Below are 21,379 nucleotides of genomic sequence, written 5' to 3' on the forward strand. Positions count from 1 at the left end.
ACGAAAGAGAACAGCTGAGATTATGTAAGGAGATTTTTTTCCCCGTTTATTGTTGTTTGAATTGTAAATCAGTGTAATATGGTTAGAGAGCTGGGAAACAATGTCTACAAGAGAACAAACAACTTGGTGTTGTAAGTTCTGTAGAAGCAAAAATACATCCGTAAAGAGCTATTCGCTACAGTGTTTTCTTCAGTGCCTCCAATAAACAGAACTCAACATTTATTATGTCAATAAATGTTATGGAGCTGCTACACAGCAAGTGTGAAGTTCTCCTGGAGACACTGAGAAATACAGAAACAAATAGCAATGATGCTGGGACTACAGAGTCACAAAACAAGGCATCCACGCTGTGAAACCCTTTGTGTTTTCAATTGATGGGCTTTTTAAACATAAAAAGAAATTTGACAACAGAAATTTTGTGTTTGTTAAAGAATGGAATTTGTTGCAGATTTTGTCCTTGTAAGCTTTGAAGTCAGCCCCGGAGAGGAGAGGTGATGGCTGGGAGGCTCCTAGACCCAGGCTCCAGGTCCTTGTACCTGCTGTCTGCTCAGAGATGATTTCTCTTGACCTTCATCTCCACCATTGGAGAATCACAGGAGAATGATGCAATTATTTCCCATGAATATTTGGAATATCAAGTGAGATAATCCACTCCACATGTGTTGTGTGGATAGCATCATTCAACAAGTGCCAGCCCACTCTGCCCTGCCACACTGGGAAACCTCAGATCCACCCTGCAGGTGCACGGCCAGGCCACTCTTCCTCTGATGCAGATTCTCCTCTGCTGCTTTCCCCTTTTTCCTTGCAGCTGTTGCCCACAGCAAGTCAACCTTTCTTTGCAGACTTTCAGGTTGATGCAAATGGACTCTAATCTCAACTGAGAAGTCAAGCTGAGATTTCAGCAGCACTTAGTCCACCTGTCACCTGTCACTTGTCCTCTTGCCTAAAGGATGACCCCTGTGGTTCTTCTGCTCACTTTGCACTTCTTAAGGCTCCCTTTCTCAACCTCCCACAGCCCCCTCACCTCTTTGTGATTCTCCAGCTGCTCACCAATCACTCATTCTGTAAAATTGTGCATGCCATCATATATCTTCTCATACAGTTTAGTGGTACTGATTTAGCAATCGTATTAAACTGTGCTAATTTACATTAGAAATGAAGATGACCTCTCTGTTACTATTGCCAACCCTTAGTCTTCATGTATTTAAAAACACTTTAACAATTCTTGTGTTTATATTGTACTGCTGGTACACTTTCTACAAATAAAAACAAAATCACAGAATAGCATTTAATCAAATAAATTGGTACACAATCAGCTCTGATTTATAAATGATTATTTACGTCAAACAACTTTACGCCACATATATGTCCCATTTTGATTCTGGTTCCTAGCATGTTTAGCTTTTACTTCAAACTTGTTGTCACAGTACCCCAAACCATTCCTTGTCCTTCACATCTGTGGCTTTATAGTCTGTCATTTCCTCTCCTAGAGAAATACAAAGCCAGCCCCAGCCTCTCACTGTTTTCTGTATGAATATAGGACTTTTGTAAGAACTGTATCTACTACAAGTATACACTTAATTTTATTCCTCTAGACAATCTGTTTTTCTAAATTTTGAATTTTAGAGCTGAAATATTCTAGAAACTATTATTACATTCAAAATATTACATTTTTTAACAATATGGAGTCTCAGAGAGAGCGATTTTCCTCTATTCTACAAATAACCAGCCCCAGTGAAAGTACAGTTATTCAAGTCCCATAATTCTAATTTTCTCCACAGCGCTTTCCACAAGCTCATCGTCTATAAATAGCTACTCTTGTTTGCTCATTTTCTGTCTCTCCCACTTGACATATGACATGGGAGGGCAGGGAGTTCATTTTGCTTATTACTACAACAAAGTGTACTAAATGACTTAGAAACTTGTAACTCTTGGTTGAAACAAGTTCAGTAGGTCATTTTTTGGGCAATATAAATTTCCTGGGTTAATGTAACTTATCACCTTTTCTATTTTATCTCTTTTTTTTAATGAAAAAGAACAGTTGTTTTAAATGACACTCTTGCTGAAATATCCAGTGTACATTAACACTGTGTAATGATTTTTAAAAAAATATTAGAGAGTCAGATATACAGAGGGGAGAAGAGATAGAGAGGCACTGTATAATGATTTTAAGTGATTAACAGCAAATGTTACTTGATGGAATTTGTTCATCTAAATGACACCTCTAAGGAGTTCTGATGACCAAACAAAACTATCTAACCCTTCTACTCCTTTTTGAAATACATGGGTGATTTTGAAATAGACAATTTCATCTGTATTTATAAATTGGTAAAAACTAACTTTTCCAGTTGGTGGCTATTATCTGGTAGGATGAGGGTCTCAGAAAAGAAGGTGACAGGTTACTGGTTAATTAGAGGTGTTGAATGACACAATGGAGAACAAGTTTACCAGTGTTGAACATGTCCAACCATCACCATGAGATTTCATGTGAAATAAACCTCAGAAACAATATTGAGAAACTTAAGACAATGAGATGGTCCAGGTTACAGAAACTTAGGATTAACTCTAAAACCGGAATTGTAAAGTAGATATTTAACTAGAGGATAGGAAGTTAAATCTATCATGCTTAACTCTGAATAAAATTAAATGCAACATAATTCTTCTGAATCATATTGAGTTTCAGGAGTTGCAAAATCTCAGGTACTCATTTATTATGCAGGAGTGATGTGTAGATTTGAGCAACTAAGCTGTAGCTTATTGTAATTCCCTTTATTAAAAATGTCATCTGTCACCCTTGAACTCTGTAGTTACTATGAAAAATGGATTCATCATATGCCATGTAAATTCCCCTGAACTGTGAACACTAAATGCTGACACTTCGACAAAAACTATGGCTAACTGAATGTTACATTTTTTATTAAGTTTAACAATTTACAAACCTGACATATTTTTACTTAAAATGATATTTGTCACTTTTCTAAAAGAGATCCTGCCATGCATAATGCCTGAGGATCTGTTCTCAATGTCTCATTGGAAACAAGTGAAAGTCCATAAATTGTGTCATAAATCCACATAACAGGTGCCAGACAGCTGACAACCACACTCCTAAGTGCTTTGTCTCTGTGCCCTGACACTAAAGCCATTAGAGTTTTGATGAAAAGACCTCTTTTGAACTTTTCCAGCTGGCCTTTAAGCTTCTTCATTTTCTTTTTCTATTCAATAAGTTTTCTTTCCCCTAGGATAACAAAGAATCCCATCTTCAATTAGCCCTCCTTAAATGCACAGGGCTGCTTCTCTTAAAGACAAAGCTTGAAACCAGTGCGGGTCACAGCTGGAACTTGTGCTTGATAATGGTGGGTGTCCCTTTAGCTTTGAGGACACCTTTCTTGTTTGAGGAAAGTTTGAAACTAGCAGAGAAGGTTCTTGGTACCACTTAGCTTGTAAACTTTTATTTACTCAAAATGAAGTTCAGCATGGGAATTAGCTAAGCTGTGATTCAAATACACAACTACTTTCAAAAACTGGGTATCATCCTTTAATGTGCAGAAAGATTGTAGAATTCTGGAATACTAGGAAAGGATGAAGAGTAACTTGATCTTTATGCAGATGTTTAAGAAATCTTGTCCCTTTAGTAAGTACCATGATTGGCTACCTACAACCACCAGCAGGATCAAAGTATTTACAGTGAAAACCTAGAACTAAAACTAAAGAAGACATCAGTATTTCTATGATTGGATGGTCTTAAGCTTTTCATTGCATTAGAATCTTCCATAGGAGAATCTTTGCAAGTTTGTAGAATATGGTCCTCTGGCTCTTGAAGTCAGATTGGATTCACTATTTACTGACCACCACCTGGTGCGAAGAAGATGCCAACTTGGCTCTAACAGCACCCAGGAGTTGGCTAAAGGGAGATGGCTCAGGCGCACAGATAGCGTGCACAAACCAGAGATTGGCAAGTGCTGTTAGACACTGATAATGAGCTGTCGAGTTCACAAGAGTGAGGGATTACTTTAACCTGAGGGATCAAAGACACATTCATGGAAAAGATAGTGTTTAAATGGGGCCTTAAGTACAGGGTGGTATTTGGGCATTCGGTGGATGGAAGGGAAGGCATTCCTGGAAGATTAAGTATAGGACAGAGATAAGAAATTCTGTAAGGGAACTTCAAAGAACCTAGTTTGGTAGGAGCTAGGACATCTACTGAATATTTATTTCATTCTCCTTTTCCTATTTATGGCTAGATATTAGGCACAACAAAGGCGTGGTCAAGATGCATCCTACATCTGCCCTGGGGAAGGGAAAGAATATTATTCATCTGAGATCATCTAAATACCCAGAGATAATGAACCCTGACCTAACAGTAGTACTGCCTGTGCATGACACAGGGGCTCCTGGAGGACAAGCAGAAGGCAGACACTAAAAGTCATCAATAGCTTTTACACATTTTGCAGACTTTAATAATTTAATAATTATTGCAGCATTTAATAATTTCATTTTTTCAGTAAATAATACGGTACTCAAACATTGCTGACATATGTAGTTTTTGATGATCGACAGATCATTTTAATGTTTCTGCTCTGTTTGCCCTAACCCCATCATCTCTGGTTCCTTACACACACACAAGAGAGAGCGAGAGCAAGAGAGAGAGAGAATCTTCCAACAGCTCGTTCACTCTTGGGGAGGAAATTTGAGTACATATATATCTATGTATGCTGGGGACATATAATTGGTAATTGCATATAAAGCTCCAAAGACTTAAATTCCTATTCATTTACTATATTAAAGTTTGATATGAAGTTGAGTTTCATTATTCTTGCATTTTATATTTAAAAAGTTGTCTACTTTTGAAAATGTATTTGTAACCTTCCACATCAATCCTAGCAGTGTTTTACAGTCATTCTTGGATGTAGCAGAGTGGTGTTATCATTTCTGGACCATTTGACACATCATCGTTTTATTTTCAGCCCTTGTACCATTTCCATGGTCTATTTAGTTCCGCGGTGTTCACATTTGTTGTGTATTTTCTGGGGGGGTCCACTGTTTAAAATGGCTAGTACTACCTGGTGTTTCTACATACTGAAGGTTGCAGCACCTCTTAGGAGAGGATCTATGTGCTCACTAAGCTTTCACATGTGAGTTACAGTGCTGCTGGCTAATAACACAATCCTAATGAACCAACCGCATAAAAATGAGATCTCTTTTTTTAAATTTCTTTAGTGTTCAATAGACTATATAACAAGTCACATAATCATAGGGAGGAAGGAGTATTTAGTACTTAAAGAGAAACAAGCATCAAGGAAGGCTTAATGAAAGCATTGAGACCTGATGCCCCCAAGAAGTAACCCTGCATTTGTTTTCAGAAGGAAACGTTCAGAATTTGTGATTTCAATTTCCAAAGTGATGTCATGATTTATACTGTGATGAATGAAAATGAAGTCTTCTTTTGGCATATCAAGAAATGCATTACAGGAGTGGAAGACGCTTCTGTTCAACACACATTTCTGCTCCCTTGAATCAATCTTTTGATGAGAAAGGAACCTGCACTGTGGTCTCCTATGAGCAGCCCATCTCTCTCCAGCCATTGGTTCCTGGCTCTGGTATCAGCGGGATGCAAACACAATTGTGGCTCCTTTATGAAGGATGTTCCAGCGCCTGCATGCCTATCAGTTGGAAGAGGACAGTGTACTAGGAGAAATCAAGGTGTCGTTGCTAGGCTACAGGCTGACACACCAATATAATGGAATGAATTCTAATGGAGAATTATTCCCACACTTGCTAGAGAATCTTAGGGTCATTTATTCTAGAATCTTGGTTCAAGAAACAGCTCACATATGCTAAGAGGGAGCATGGTTCAGCTATAGCATCCTGGCAGGTCTGTGCTGACATTGAGGTACTGGGTTCATTGAAGCAATATCCATGACTGGGCAGAAGCCATGTTGAAGGTAATCTTCACCAGCCAAAGCATGGCCTATGCTGAGCTTGGTCATCCAAATAGTCCCTCAACAAGCAACTGCAACTGGAGTGTAGGCATGAGCTGGTTGAATTCTGTTCAGTTTTGTTAGCTTGTAAATGCACTAAGAAGACTGAACAGATTGGGGACCAAAGTCAACATGATTTTGATAACATCTATATTTTCTTAAGAGAAGCACATTGACATTCTATGGATGAGGTAAATGACTGTCAGGTTAAATGGGTCAATTCAAATTCCTACTAGTGTGTGGCAGACTAAGATTCAAATTAAGCTTGCCAGTATTCCTTCCAGGCTTCCTGTGATTAACAAGATGATTTTATTTAGGTCAAATTCTATTTTTACACAGCTTTAATCTATTTTCAATTTGCTTAATTTATGTACTGATACTATTGAATAAAAGCAGAAGTGATTATCCGAGTGATTTTCCTTTCACTCTAAGGGAGTGCCTTTTGGCTAATAAAGTGAGGCCATCTAATTAAGAACTAAGTGAAAGAACCAAATGAAAAAGAAAGGACATGTAGGTCGATATTTGAGACAGCGTTCTTTGAAAAGTAACACAAACTAAGGGCTAACCCTCTCTTGCCTTATCCATGAGCTTCCAGCTCGAGCCAGGGAAGCAGGGAGGTGGGGAATGCTCTTCTTTCAGGCTGCATCAAGATACATCTGGGTCAGGGTCTTGCAAGCCTGAGCCTGCAGGGACCCTCCATGTTGCTCCAAGCACAGCCTCCCCTGCTCCCAACTCCAGTCTAAGGAGATTTCCTTTATTTTCACCCTCTACACCCAAAGAAAGAAAAGCCAGAAGTTTGGACACCTAACCTTGGTTTAAGCATATTTCCTGAATCAACTCTGATGCCATTGTGAACCACTTCACATTCTTAATGAGATGCCACACTGAGTGGATCTTTACTCGTGGTGTGGATGCCCAGGATTAAAAGTTCAGGTGAACATCTTCAGAGGACAAGGGCAAGCCAACATGTGATTATAAAGTGAATGCTCATTTACACAATACACATGACTGCACTGTACTTGGGAGTTTAAATCAAAAGTTAACTTAGTCACCTTAAACTGTCAAGGAATCTTTTTTTTTTCCCTGATAAAGCAAATGTAACACTGCCTTTTTAATCAGCACAAGCTGTTCCAGGAAATGATGTTGGACAGTAGTGCAAATCTAAATCTAATTGGGTTGAATTTCTTCTCACATTTCCACTATACTAAAATCTAGAAAGACTAATTAGAATAAAAAAGCACAATTTACTGAAGAGAAATAAATTCCTAAGGATTTCTCACTCCTGATCTTTCCACGTAACAGCTTGAGAACTACCTCAAATATTGTTCTAACAGGTAAGGTCAGAAAAAATTGTGTTTAATATGATATTTACTTACATTTTTTTTAATTGAGTGATTTGGGGGGATTTAGTTTTGCAGCAGCCTAGAAATAATTTTCTCTTTTTCTCCCATTTACAGGCAGAAGTAAAAAAAAAATCAGAAAATAAAACCCACCCTACTTTTAGACACAGTAACTGCTGTACCAAGAGCTAAGTTTGTCAGAAAGATACACACCCTTGTCTCCCTCTGGGGAAAGGCAAAAATACAAAACAACACCTGGTACAGCAAGACTTCATGCGCACACTGCCTGCAGCTACAAATAAATTTATTAGATCTCTGGCAACACATTCTTAAAATAAACTTAATAGCCTTCAGGTCTCTGTTCAAACCAGAGCTTAATTCCTTTTGTGGCGCCAGACATCTCCCCCACCCCAAGGAGTGAAAAGAAGTCACTGGTTCCACACTTCACGACTTTGGGTAACCGGTTTTGCACCATTTAAAGAATTCCCTGTGAAGTGAAGTTCTTTCTGTTTGTACAACAATGCCAAGCACATTACTATAAGACACCACCATTGTAATTAACATGCATTGCAGGCAGAACTGTATTTTGGATTATCTTCTGAAAATGTGCACACCCAAATTGACAGACAAAATTACAGAAGAGGGAAAAACAAAAAGTACTTTAGTTTGTTAAAAAGAAAAGAAAGCTTCATTCTAACTTGTTTCCATTATTACCAGAAAAGAGTTCATGTTTGGGTTGGAGGGAAGTAAGGGGTGGGTGAGAGACACAAAGCTATTCTATGAGTTAAAATATTGAGAATGCTTTTTAACTCAGAACTCAAGGAGGTTAGAACTTACGGGAAACTTTTTGATGATTTTAGTCTAATTTGTGATTCTTATTACTTTAAAATCTGAGTTGGTGACATGTTTTTAGTTTTTTTTTTCTCAGAAATGAGGATTTAAATGGTTTCGATTTCTAAACTTAAAAAAAGACTACATGGAATCATACATAATTTCTTGGCTACTGCTCCCAAGGCAAAAAGAACCTTCTCATTGATTTCTGAAAGGGAAGAAATGAGAGACAGAGCAAATGGACAGGATAAGGTTTGGAAGGGAGAGAGAGAGAGAGAGAAATAAGAGAAAGAGAGAGAGAGAAAGAGAGAGAGAAAGAGAGAAGTGGTATTCACAGTGATAGGGATAGAAAATGAGGTAGTATGGGATCAACGTCACATATGTTTTTTACATTTTTTGTTTCACCTAGTTTAATTTTTGCAAAGCTAACTTGTGTATTTAACTTTCAATATTATCTAATTAGTTAAGTGCTTTGGCAACAGCACTGATTCCTTTAAAACCATGCCAGAGCTACAAATGCAGCTGTCCTTTGGTGATTTCACTATCTCAGATTAATATATAAACTTTTCCTGTCCATATTTTGCTGCCAAAAAAATTGGAGAAAAAGAAGCAAGTACAGTCAAGTTTGTTTGGTCTTAAAGCTTGAAATCTTGTTGAAAAATATTTAGATGATACACAGCAGTGTAATTCAACGCATATTTTCGAAGGGAGTGCTGTGCAAAGATATGAACAATTATAAGGATAATTCACACAGAATCCCTTTGGTAAAACTTAGACCCGACACAGTGAGTAGGGTAACATAAACCCATACATAAAATGGTAATTTTGAAGGCAAGGTAAGATGGTGAACAAAATGAGCTTAGAGTTCTGGCACTGATACTGGGACTGAGACTAAAGGCTTAGCACAAAGTTACCGTAGAGGAACCAAAGGATAGTGCTACTCTAGGGAAAGGAGCTGCAGAACAACAGATGTGAGAGAAGATGGAGGCATCTGTTGGGCAGGAGTGACATACTTCAGTTCTGGAGGATTTGTGAAAGGGGCCAGGAGGCTGGAAAAGCTGGGTTGCCTATAAAGGAAGCTTGGGAAGGTGGAAACATTTTCTGTGTTTTACATTAAGAAATGTTGATTTGGATATAACAAGTGGTAGCAAGGATGTAGAGAAAACGCCAACCCTTGTGCACTCTTGGTGGAAATTTAAATTGGCATAACATTATGAACAATAGCATGGACACAACTTAAAAAAATAAAACTACCAAACGATTCAGCAATTGCACTTCCGCATGCATAGCTAAAAGAACTGAAATCAGGATCTTGACGAGATATTTTACATGTGTGGTGTTATTCATAACAGCCATGCTAGGGAAGGAACATAAATATCAATCAATGGATGAATGAATCAAGAAAATGTGATGCATCTACATAATGGAATAGTATTCAGCATTTAAAAAGAAGAAAATCCTGTCACTTGTGAAAATATGATTGAGCCTTGAAGCTATTAAGTCGAATTTTAAAAAGTCAGACACAGAACAACAAATACAACATGATGTCACTTGTGTGAAGCTTTAAAAGAAAGCATAACTTATCAAGACAGAGAGAACAGATGGCTGCCAAGCATGGGGGAATGAATCAGCTCTGGAAATCCAAGGTGTAGCATAATGACTGTAGTGGATAATATCACACCGCATGCTTGAAGTTCATTGAGAGAGGAGCCCGTGCTAGTTCTCACCACACACGTGTAAACTGGCATAACTGTGTTAGCTGGTAGATATGCACACTGAAGCATCACATGGTGCACTTTAAATACGACACTGTTATTATCAATTACATCTCAGCAAAGATGAGAAAAATCAAATATTGATTGGATTTTTGTAGAATAATTCACGGATTCATTAGACAAATATGGACTAGGAGTTCAAGATATCTGACTGTAACACAGCCAATTAAGTGTTCTTACTATGGAAGGGAAAACTATTACAGTAAACTATAAAATATAAAAAGTAAAATATAAATATCAACAAAAGAAGATTCAAAACTTTGTGCCTAAAACATGGGACTCCTTGGATTATTAAGATGTACTCATGAGGAATGAAGTTTAGGTTTAAACTCTCTGCCCTTTGGTAACTCTCCCTCCCCTTTCATCCTTTCTTCCCTAAAATAGTCTTTTCCACTTGAAAAAAAAAAATGTACTCAGGAATAAAAATGACTAACTAAAAATGTCCTCCCCTAAGCAACCAATATTATACATACTTGAATTAGTAGATCAGATGCAATCTTGTGGCATACACTATAGCAAAGAACTCTTTCTAAGGGAGATGATTTGGCCATTCATCTTGGTGATGGAACCCAAGTACAAAGATCTCTAGCCTCCACTTGCAGCAAGGATCCACAGTCTATGTATTTTTCTAAGTAAGTTTTAGGAAGATACTGCTGTATACACTTGCTTTCAAATTAAATTGTTTCTATCTTACTCCTATCTCAACAAATTAGTCTTTTCCAAAAACAGATTTATTTATTTATTCATTTGAAAGGCAAGGAGAGAACGAGATGGAATGAGATATGAGATATTTCATCTACTGGTTTTACTTCCCAAATGTCTGCAATGGCCAGGTAACGCTGGGCCGGGCTGAAGCCATGAGCCAGAAGTTTTATTCAGCTCTCTCATGTGAGTACATGAGCCCAAGAACTTGGTTGATCTTTTTTTAAAAAAAAGCCATTAGCAGGGAGCTGTTTTGGAAATGGAGCACTGGGGACACTGATGCCCATGTTAGATTACTGGTTTTTGCAGACGATAGATTTTCCTACTATTCCACATGCTGTCTTCTCCAGCAGTCTTTCAAAGGCATCTCTAGTTAAAACTTTAAATAATCACTGTCAGCAAACCTTAGAAGGAATTGTCATTAGTAAAAATGGTAATCAACTAAGAAGGTAAATTAAGTCCTTAAATATACGAATTTAAATGTAGCCATTCTGTGTACGCAGGAGTTTCAAAATCAGGTCTTATTTAAATGTACAAAAATTTAGAGTTTCTAACAAAGTTTAAATACTTGGGGAGGTGATAAAAAAGAAGGTAACAGTAAAACAAAACTATTGCTGGATTTCTTGGAGGAGTTTTCGACCTAAGTGTCTATTTGGTCAAAATCCAAATGTATACCACAGGTATGCATTGATGAATCATTCTACCTCAACTAAAAGTGCAAATGAGGATACATGTAACAATTCTTTTGTGGCAATAACCCACATTTTTCTTTGTGTAACTGACTTACAATATAGATGTCATTTTTCAAATATGCTAAGGACTTGGGACAATGATTACTGTAAAGAATTTGTACTAATTGCACACAAACATTTTTTAAAATACATATGCAGACAGAAAATACACTGACTTTACAAATCACAATACAGAACAGAGCAGACTAGGGAGTGGCAAAAATTTTGCCTTTGGGAGGATAGACATTGGAAATGTTGAAACAGTTTTGGTTGTTACAGCTAGCATGGGGGACTGGGAGGTTGCTACTGGCAGGTAATGGCTAGAGGCCAGGCAGACTCTAATGTTTAGGGTAGCTAGCTGCTCACTTTCCCTCTAACACACATACAAAGTTTAGAATTGTCTCGACACAGATGTCAATAGCGTCGCTGTGGACAAACTGTTCTAACCTAATTCAATCGAGGTATATATGTTGATATAAATAAAACATAATATCTGACTTCTCACATTTTTAAAAAATAAATTGAATTGATAACATGTAGGAACAAGTGGTAGAGCTAGTGGCCCACTTTTACAACATGCAGAAATTTGCAAATTTGTCACTGATGGAGACATTTCCAGATGAATTTTTTACTCCTTTATTTGTATAGGAAATGGTTGAGCCAGTAGTTTTCCTATCATGTCAAAATTTATGGATAACCCTATGAGAAGTTAGTGGTTAGAAAAGATCTTGAGAAATGCATGCCCTTTGTGTCAGAAGGACGCTCTTGGCAGGACTTAAAACTTAGTATGAAATCGACTATGTGGACCATGAGTCTATTCTTGATCCTTTCAGGAGATTTACCAGGGCACTTTAAGATTGAGCGTGTGAAGCAAAGTCTTCCTACAGCCATGGTAGATAAACAAAGTTGTGAGCTGAACATATGTTGTCCAGTTTGCCATGACTATCTTGTAGCTGAAAGGAGAAATGCTATTACTGCTCATGTACATGTGTGTCATGTGTGTGTCAATATATGCAAACACGTGCATGAGAACCCTTACATGTACATTTGCAAAGAATGAACATCCTTTCAGGAACATCCTCCAAACACACAACGATCCCTTGATGTTGTTTTTCATGGGACAACTTGAGGCATTTTCAAAAAATCTATTTTTTGGAATCTAATTGTTAGTGGATGTTAATGGGCATTAGAAAATCATTCTGCATCAACCAGGATAGAAAGCTACTCTACTAAGCTGCCTAAACACAGTTCCTCACTACAACATTCTTAGGGGTTTTCCTATGAGATTGTTCACTGAGCATGTGCAATGAAGGGATGAGAGCACACATTTCTTGATCTCATTTCACTAGGGACCCGCTTCTCACTGTACCACATAAAACCGTTCTGATGCTTTAAATAGCATGGAATATGAAATGAATGGAGAAATTTATGTTATACTAATCATATCTAGAGTACATAACTTCCACTTGCCATGTTTCTCAGTAACAGTTGAGGCTAAATTTCATAGTCTTGGAAGAAAAATCCAATAAAATGAAGGGATTGTCTCCATAACAGATTTACAAATTCTGATTCAAGGTATCTCCTTTTTTTTTTTTTTTTTTGGTTCAACGGAAGTGTGTTAGCTTGTAATTCCAAGAATATTAAACCAAGTTCAAGTAAATACTACTGACTACTGATACACTGCTCCATTGTGACTGCTAGTATTGTTGGAGACATTTCCTCTGCTTTTATTTTCAAAATATATAAGAAGTACCAGGATAGTGACCCAGTCTTGCTTTTTTAATTAGTCAGATGTGGGATTAGATCTCAGAACAGACAAAAGTTAGGATATTCATAACTTCCAAAATGCAAAGTTAAAACCAGCAACAATGTACAATGCTGTATGTTAGCCTCCTGATTTCAACTGGATCTCACTCCCTGTGGATATTTGAACCCTCTGAACTGCTCAATTCAGATAAGGGATTTAAAGGCTTACTGAGAAGAATGCTTCTGAACCCATTAAAACAACCAGTACGGGAAGCATTGACTAAGCTGGGTTTTGGAAAAAGGATAATGCTACATAAACTTTAAGGCTGATAGACAGATAAAAATTCTGAAAGCATATTGTTCTCTTGTCTGTACTTCTTCCTCACCCTGATCTACAACTGCTTCCCATGAGAACAGGTCAGAACTCATTAGTTTTAGAAGAAAGCAGGAAGACATTTTTGAGCCACCCATCCACATCTCAACTGGCTGCTGTAATGGTATTAAAAAGTTTTAATAGCCAATACCTTTCACTGGAAAACCAAATGGGCTAGAAAATGAAAATTGATGCATAAATCTATTCTCACGTTGTATATGTGTTTAAGAATAAACACACACACACACACACACACACACACACACACACACGTAACACATACACCTAGGAGGTGATCTGGAGGTCTAGTGAAACAGATTAGTATATACATCTGTAAATATAAGGATACTTGTAAAAGTCCATGGGGGGGAAATGGAATTAAAAGATAAATTGCCATTGGTATCCTTTTCAAACATACGCGTACTTTTTCATAATATGGATTTTCACGAATTTTTGAAAACTCTTCACATGAATGAATTTTGAAACCTTATACTCTGGAATAATTTTACCCTTTCATTCCATGAACTTTGTGAAACATTACTAAAGATTCATGCACATACACAAATATGCCGACTTTGTGTCTTCTAGAGACTGAGACTGAAAATTATCATCATAAGAGAAAACATACAGAACCAAAATCCAGATCATGAGTGCATTTTAAACAAACAAGGAAATCTATATTTTAGGAACATTGAAGATTCTAAGAATGTTTTTAAGAGCTAAAAACCTCATCAATATCTTTGTGTGCCTTATTAGTAGCCAAGTGATGGAACTGTGGGGAGCACCTGCATTCTTTTCTTTCTCTTGCTTCAACAAGGGGAAAAAGATAGGTGGGGGAGGGGACACAAACAAAGAAACAGTCTGATCAAATTTACAAAAGTAGGACTAAATGAATCTGGACAAGGGGGACTGGACTAACTGCTTTAGTTTATAATCAGGTCTTAATTATGACATGTGAATTTGTTTGAAGGCTGTGCCCAATCCAGTGCTGTAGCACTGATTTCTACTGAGGATCCAGGAATCGCTGCCAAACAGGCACCTCTTGTTTTAGTAAATGCCACTTCCACAGCTCCATTTGCTCTCTGCAGTAGTTAAAATTCCATTCGGTCATTTAAATCCCTCACTCCTTTCATGCCACAACAATTGTCCCTCTTCCATTCTCAATTACAACCATTTACCTGAACATTGTTTTCAAAAAACAGACACAACAGCTTAATTAATAACATACTTAAAATACTCATGAACTAAAAAAATAACAAGAATCAGAGAAGAAACAATATTGAAACAAAAATGACTCAGAAGTTAAGTGAAATGACGAGCTGTTTCTTTGAAAAAATAAACTATTGGCTCAACTAACCAAAACAAAAAGTGGAAGACTCAATAAAATCAAATATAAAAAAAGAGATATTACAACTGGTGTAAATGAAAGAATAAGAATCATTAGGAATTATTACAGACAGTGTTACGCAAACAAATTAGAAAATCTAGATAAAATGGATAGATTTCTAGCTACATACATTTTAAGAAAATTGAGGCATGAAGAAATGAAAGCCTAAAAAGAACAACAGCCAACACAGAGATTGAATCAGTCATAACTATTCTCCAACAAAAGCCCAGGATAGGATAACGTCCCTGATAAATTCTACTGGAATTTTAAAGAACTAATTGTGATTCTTCTTACACGATTCAAAACAGTAAAAGGGAAGTAGTTCTCCCAAATTCCTTGTACAAGGTCAGCATCACCTTGATTCCAAAATCAGAAAATCAGTTACTTCAAACAAATGGAATTATACACCAAAATCTCTGTTGAATACAGATGTAAAAATCTTCAACAAGATACTAGTTCATTGAACCAACAAAAGATTGTCAAGCAAGATTCATTCCACAGATAACAGGTTTGTTCAATCCCTGACAACAGTGACTGTGTTGGTATGCCAACCTTGAATTCTTAAGTGCGTACAGGGAAGGAAGAAACATAATCTTAAAGAAGGGATAGAAGTTGAGGGTGGAAAGTTGATCACCAGAGGATAAGGAGAGAATAAGAGAGAGAGAGAATGAAGGAAGCTCGACTAATAAGTTTTTGTTTATAGTTGTCTGGGGTCCTGTTGTCCAGTAGCCTGACTATTGATAATGATAATGTACTTCTATTTTTCTTAAAAAGAATTTGAAGAAAGGGTTTTGAAGGTTTTCACCATGAAGAAAATTTAAAAATGCTTGAGGCTACGGATATATTATTGTGAAACGGACAATACATAGTGTGCAAACATATGGTAACATCATGTGGAACTGAGTAAGTACATACAATTTTGATATCAGTTAAAATAATGCACAAAAGATATGAAGAAGATTGACTTTTTAGGGATGTGTCTGTTCGGCATAATCACATCAGAATAAATAACAAGGAATGGTATCATAAAATGTTAAGGAATCTGCCCTTGGTTTTATTTAATATGGGATAGATATCCAAATAGGTTTATTGAAATGGGATGTGTCTCTGGGTTGTTCTTGCAGTATAATTTGGAATGTCTCTATGGAGATGACTGCAAACAGCATGCTCAGGAAAATTTTTCTTTTGATAAAATCACGCCATTCAAAGTTACACTTCATCAATATTTAAAAATAATTGAGTCAGGCCAAAATCTTGCTTGGAAATAATGACAGTAGGACATACATGGTGACAAATTTTGGTTTGCCCCTCATGTTACATTCACAGCCCTATAGCCTTTTAGTCCATATACTTTTTACCATGAAGGCTATAATATCATCTCTTACTTTCTTGGTCCACTTCTATATAAATTACAAAATCTTGTGTCCTGGGATATAACAGAAATATTTATTATTTGATTTTGAAGTGCACATTTCTATAGAACTCTCACAGTTATATTCATCTCTACTCCTCTGCTCTAAATAGTTCTTGAATTGGAACCTCTAAACATAGACTCAATAACTGGTAAAGGTACTTGAAATCTGAATGGTTTTGAAGAACACTTAAAAGAAGCAATGTTGAGAAATAGAAGAATGACTGTAATTGTTATAAATTGCATGTCACTGTGCTTACTTTAGTTCAGTAATTCAAAATGCATGTTTATAGCTTTACTTATATTTCTGGTCTCTGTTCAACATGTATTTTTTCCATTGTCAGGACAAGTGCTAATCAGATGAACATCAACATTAATAGTCTGAAATATTTCTGTGCCATTTCTATTTCTAGACAAGTATAATAGTCTTAAGCCCTAGATTTATAGACCTGGGACTTGGAAAATGTTCAACTGATATATTGATGAAATGATTACCACTTTCCCATCATCATAAAAACGCATGCCTGGAGCAATGCAGGCGTAAGTGTTGCCTTCTATGACTGAGGAGCACAGCTGCTTCAGCCTAAGTATGGCAGTGAAAACAAGCTCTTTAAGAGGTGGAGACAAGAAACCCATTATCTGAAGTGTTATCAACATTAGTAAGACTTCCTAGGAAAGAATAAAATCAAGTATCTCCAGTATCTTAATTCAACTGGGACAATGATTTAACTGGGACAATAGCAATGCAGTTTAAATCATTTGCCACATATTTTACACACTGAAGAACTGATCTCATTAGAAATACCTCCGTTTGTGGATTTTGAGAAACAGCCGTTGAGACTCTGTGTTAATTCAGGCCTTCACTTCAGGGTGGTAGAGGAAGTCTCCATTGGGAAGGAAGTCTGCTTGTCTGTAACTTGGTGAATATAATACTCCTTCCATGACTTAAACTATGTTAAAAAGAGTACAGGGTAGTGCTGGCACTCATTATCTTTACATTTTTGAAGTGTAATACTGCTTCTTCTACAGTCTCCTCTCAGGGTTGAATCAGCTAGAACCTCACCTCTTGTTTTGGCAGCATGATTTAGTGGAAGAAACCTGTGCTGTGGAGTGACATCAAACCAGGGTTGGAATCCCAGCCTTGCCAAAGAATCTGTGTGACTCAAGATATCATATTTAAACTCTCTGTGCCTTAGTTCCCATCTTGCAACATAGGGATATATACAGGGCAAGGATTCAGAGTCAACTGGTATAAAGAAACATTATTTTTATAAGGAATGATAATTGTACTGATGCTACGATTGTGTGTGTGACTTGAATGTACACAGAAGGCTGTATTATGTAACACTGAAGCCTTTTCACTTCCCAGAGAAACTCTTGTACTCATCACTATTAGAGAGGGAATGATGTTGAGAGCTGCAAGCCAAGTCTTCCTACCTATGTTTCTTTAACAGAAACATAGGACAAGCTTCCAAATTAATGCCATGAATAAAACTTTCCTATAGCTTTAATGTACAAGAGCACAATTGCTTTTTTAAAAGCAATAGCATGTAGTCATATTCCTGTTTGTAATTAGAATTTTAATGATCATCCATATTTATTAATGCCTGCAGAGCTAACAGTACTCTACTAAATTTTTCATCCTGACAGGTGTTGTAATGAAATCAAGGAAAAAAATAAAGAATGATCCGTTTGTTTCCTTATGAAGAAGTAATGATTGCAAATAGGGCACTATAATTTTCTTTGTCTCTTGTTCTTCAAAGAAAGAATAAGACAGGGAGCACAACATGATCATTAGATTCATCTATTGGCCCCAATTAACTATTTCAACAATAATGCATGTTCAAGTTCATTTCAGAAGTGGTATTTCCTAATAGTACACACATTGTTAAGGCCATTGTAAAAGATGAGTGTTCAAAATCCCACTTTGCACTCAATGCTCATCTCTCTCCTTCACTCCAAGTCTTAATATTTATAAGTTGAGGTAACATATTTCGAGATGAAAGTAAAGTATAAAATGAAATGTCATTTAAATATTTTTGTCTATACCTTATTAGGTATTTAAGAAACCACATAAACCATATTCTACTGCTTATGTTACAGCTACACATTTACTTATATAAAACCTGATTAAGAACATTCTGGACTAGACTGTAAATCTTAACTGAAGTTTCCTTACAGTTTATATAATACAGTTAAAAGGTTCTATGCAAATATATGATTATTTCTTTTGAATTGGCACCCAGAGTCAAATAGTTAAATTGTAAGAAGGAACAGTTAAAGAACTGTGTTCTATTTTGTTATTTTAAAGAAAATTAAGTCTACACCTCTGTAAACTGAAAGATACAGGTTTGCTAGCATTAGTAGATAACATACTTCTGTGAGTGCTCTCAGGTCGTAACTATGTGTATATAAGTTTAGATTCTGATGTCACTATTTCATTTTCTTAGTTAATGGAAAGAATGATTATAATATGCTCTACCCACTTTATCACTTTAAATAAAACAAATTCCAGTTATATGCTACACAACCAAATAAGACTAGGAACGTGATCCCTGCTTGCAGAGCAAAATAGAAGAGCAGCAAGAAATGTGTCCATCCCAAGCAGAGGAGCTAGTGAAGGCTGGAAGCTGCAAGGACATCTCCAGGAAAAGTCAGGAGCTTGCATGCATTTTAGAGACAAGGTGGATTAGGACCAGTTGAAGCTTTCCAGTGAGGGGACCAACAGGGACAAAAGAAGGCTATATAGGCGGAACAATTTGCTTTCATGAAAGACCATGATGGAATAGGCATAGGATGGCACACTTGAATGTTGCCCTGTTTTTCCCTTTGAGAAAAAGGGAAAAGAGGAGTTACCCACAAGTGGTCCCAGTTCCTTCATTTCCCATGAATGCCTTTTCCACATGTCAGTACACCTCCACTCCCCATTAAAATTACATTTATCAAGACTGCCAGTTAAGTCTAGGTTGTCAAATCCATCAGCCAGATTGAATGATGGATGTTTGACGATTTAAAATAAATTATTTTCAAAAGTTTCTTATCAATAATAAACCAGTGATCATCATTACTGCCACTATTACAACTCTACCACTTCCATTATTACTGATATTTTGTTCATCAGTAGTACTTATTATGTATTAATTTTGAACTAGGCATTGTCATGTGTGCCACATTTTGATATCACTAGTCCTCATCAGTTTTCAAATAAAACATTCGTGCTTTACAGAAATCAGTTACCTTGCTTAGGGCTAGAGAACTGGTATTTCTGTGGCTTTTTACCTGGTGTTTCACATCTTGGGACCCCCAACCATCTTCTGCTTCGCTCGATAATGGGTGTGGCTTCTCCCTTTTTCTTTCCCTTTGTCCCAGATACAGAAAAAAAAAAAAGCAATAATAATAACGTGGAAACAAACAAAAAAAAATGAAGGGGATACAATTCTCCCCATTAATACAGAAGAACCAACTATTGAAATAGTTGGTATTCTGCACACACACACACACACACACACACACACACAAACTTTCTGGTGGACAGAAGAGCAACAGCACAGGGAATTGGTTTCATTGTCAGTGTTGGTTTCCAAGAGAAAACCACACTGAAGTTCAATCCTAATAAACTAAGAATATTTTTTTTTTGAAATATGGAAAGAGAGCAAGAACATTTGGATAAGAGGAAGTATTAAGTGAAGAAACCACTAAAAAGACAGCTGTATAGGAGAAAACAAGTAAAAAAGAATTAAGGAAGTAGAATTAAGAGTACGCAGTTCCTATATGAATTCCATATCCATGCATCATTTACTGAAAGTGAACATTAGCTACTGTTTAATGAAATTTCTATCAAAGGCAGAACACCAGTATGATGTTTTCAAATTTCTTTAGTTTATTTAATTAAGGTATCTTTGAATTCTTTGCTTTGTCTGCCTAATACATGAGGTTTAGCCATGAACTTGCTGATATGTTTCTTTAATATGCCTCAAGTGCAACAGCCTGACTATATAATGTCATTTCTTTTACCTGACAAAGAATAGATAGAACATATATCATCCTAAACAAACATTTAGAAAGTGCATACAAAAAGTAGAAACATATCATTGTATACCATCAATACGTTTTCAAATGTTGATGTAAGATAAAATTTTGCATTCACAAAATGGAAGTACTTTTTCTCTAGCTTTTCATCAACAATGCCCATTCTCCAGTTAAAGAGAAGTTTTGATGAAATCTTGGTTCATAAAATCATGACACTTCTAAACAAGTTCCTTGCTAGAATGGTCTCTCAACTCCAATTTCCAATTCTCTGCTTTTACACTCTTGAAATAATTCTGTAGTTCCTTAAGGCTGGAAAACGAATACCAGTCAGAATCACTTTCTAAAAATCATTCTTATAAATAGCTTACTTTCTAGTTAAAAATTATCCCTCAAGGCTTGAGATAGCTTGTATCATTAAGTGAGCCTCTGAGGCAGAGAAAAGCTTGACTGAGTAAACAGAGCAATCTGGCCTGGTACTGAGCAACTGCGCCTGGGGGAGATTAGGGTACTTTGAAGCGTTTTTAACATCCCAAAGGGAGCCCTGCTCTGCACCTGCCTCCCATCAGAGGATACTGTCCCACTTTGTGCCACTGATTACTCTTCAGCTGTTTCCTGAAGAAGTGGGTACACCAGCTTTCACAAGAATAGCATCTTTAATGACTGCCAGGGGTCATAAGAATGAACCCTACCCTAATTACAGAAAATAGAGCTGGAGATGACTCCTCAGATAGGAAACTGGGGGAAGCAGTCATTGTTATCTAATCCTGGGAGCTCTCAGGGCTCCTCACATGCTCACTGGCTCGGAGCAAGGTTTTGGAGAACAGATTCTTGGCTTGTGTGCCTACCAAACAAGCCACTTCAACCTCTGATTAACCAAAACACTTGGAGAGTCTCTATTATTGTACGTTAAGCTTTTTTTTTTTTTTTCCTGGCCACAATGATTTAAGTTTCCTAAGTAGTTCCTGAGCAAGCGCTTTTAGAAAAGCTCTTGCTACAGTCTCCTTCTGTGATGATGACCAGTAATTACTATTTTGATAAATGATTTTTTTTTTCTAAAAACGAAAACTGAAAGATGT

The 21,379-nt window shown here is 36.7% G+C and overlaps 1 protein-coding gene across 1 annotated transcript in view; it reads right to left on the reverse strand.

The window, feature by feature from the left end:
• The window catches only part of FREM2 (FRAS1 related extracellular matrix 2), a 143,635-nt gene that overhangs the window by 81,446 nt on the left and 40,810 nt on the right, over window positions 1–21,379 (reverse strand). The gene's annotated exons all lie outside the window — the stretch shown is intronic.

This window comes from Ochotona curzoniae, unplaced genomic scaffold, assembly GCF_017591425.1.
Source record: "Ochotona curzoniae isolate NIBS_2020 unplaced genomic scaffold, NIBS_Ocur_1.0 contig_64, whole genome shotgun sequence".
NCBI classification, from domain to species: domain Eukaryota; kingdom Metazoa; phylum Chordata; class Mammalia; order Lagomorpha; family Ochotonidae; genus Ochotona; species Ochotona curzoniae.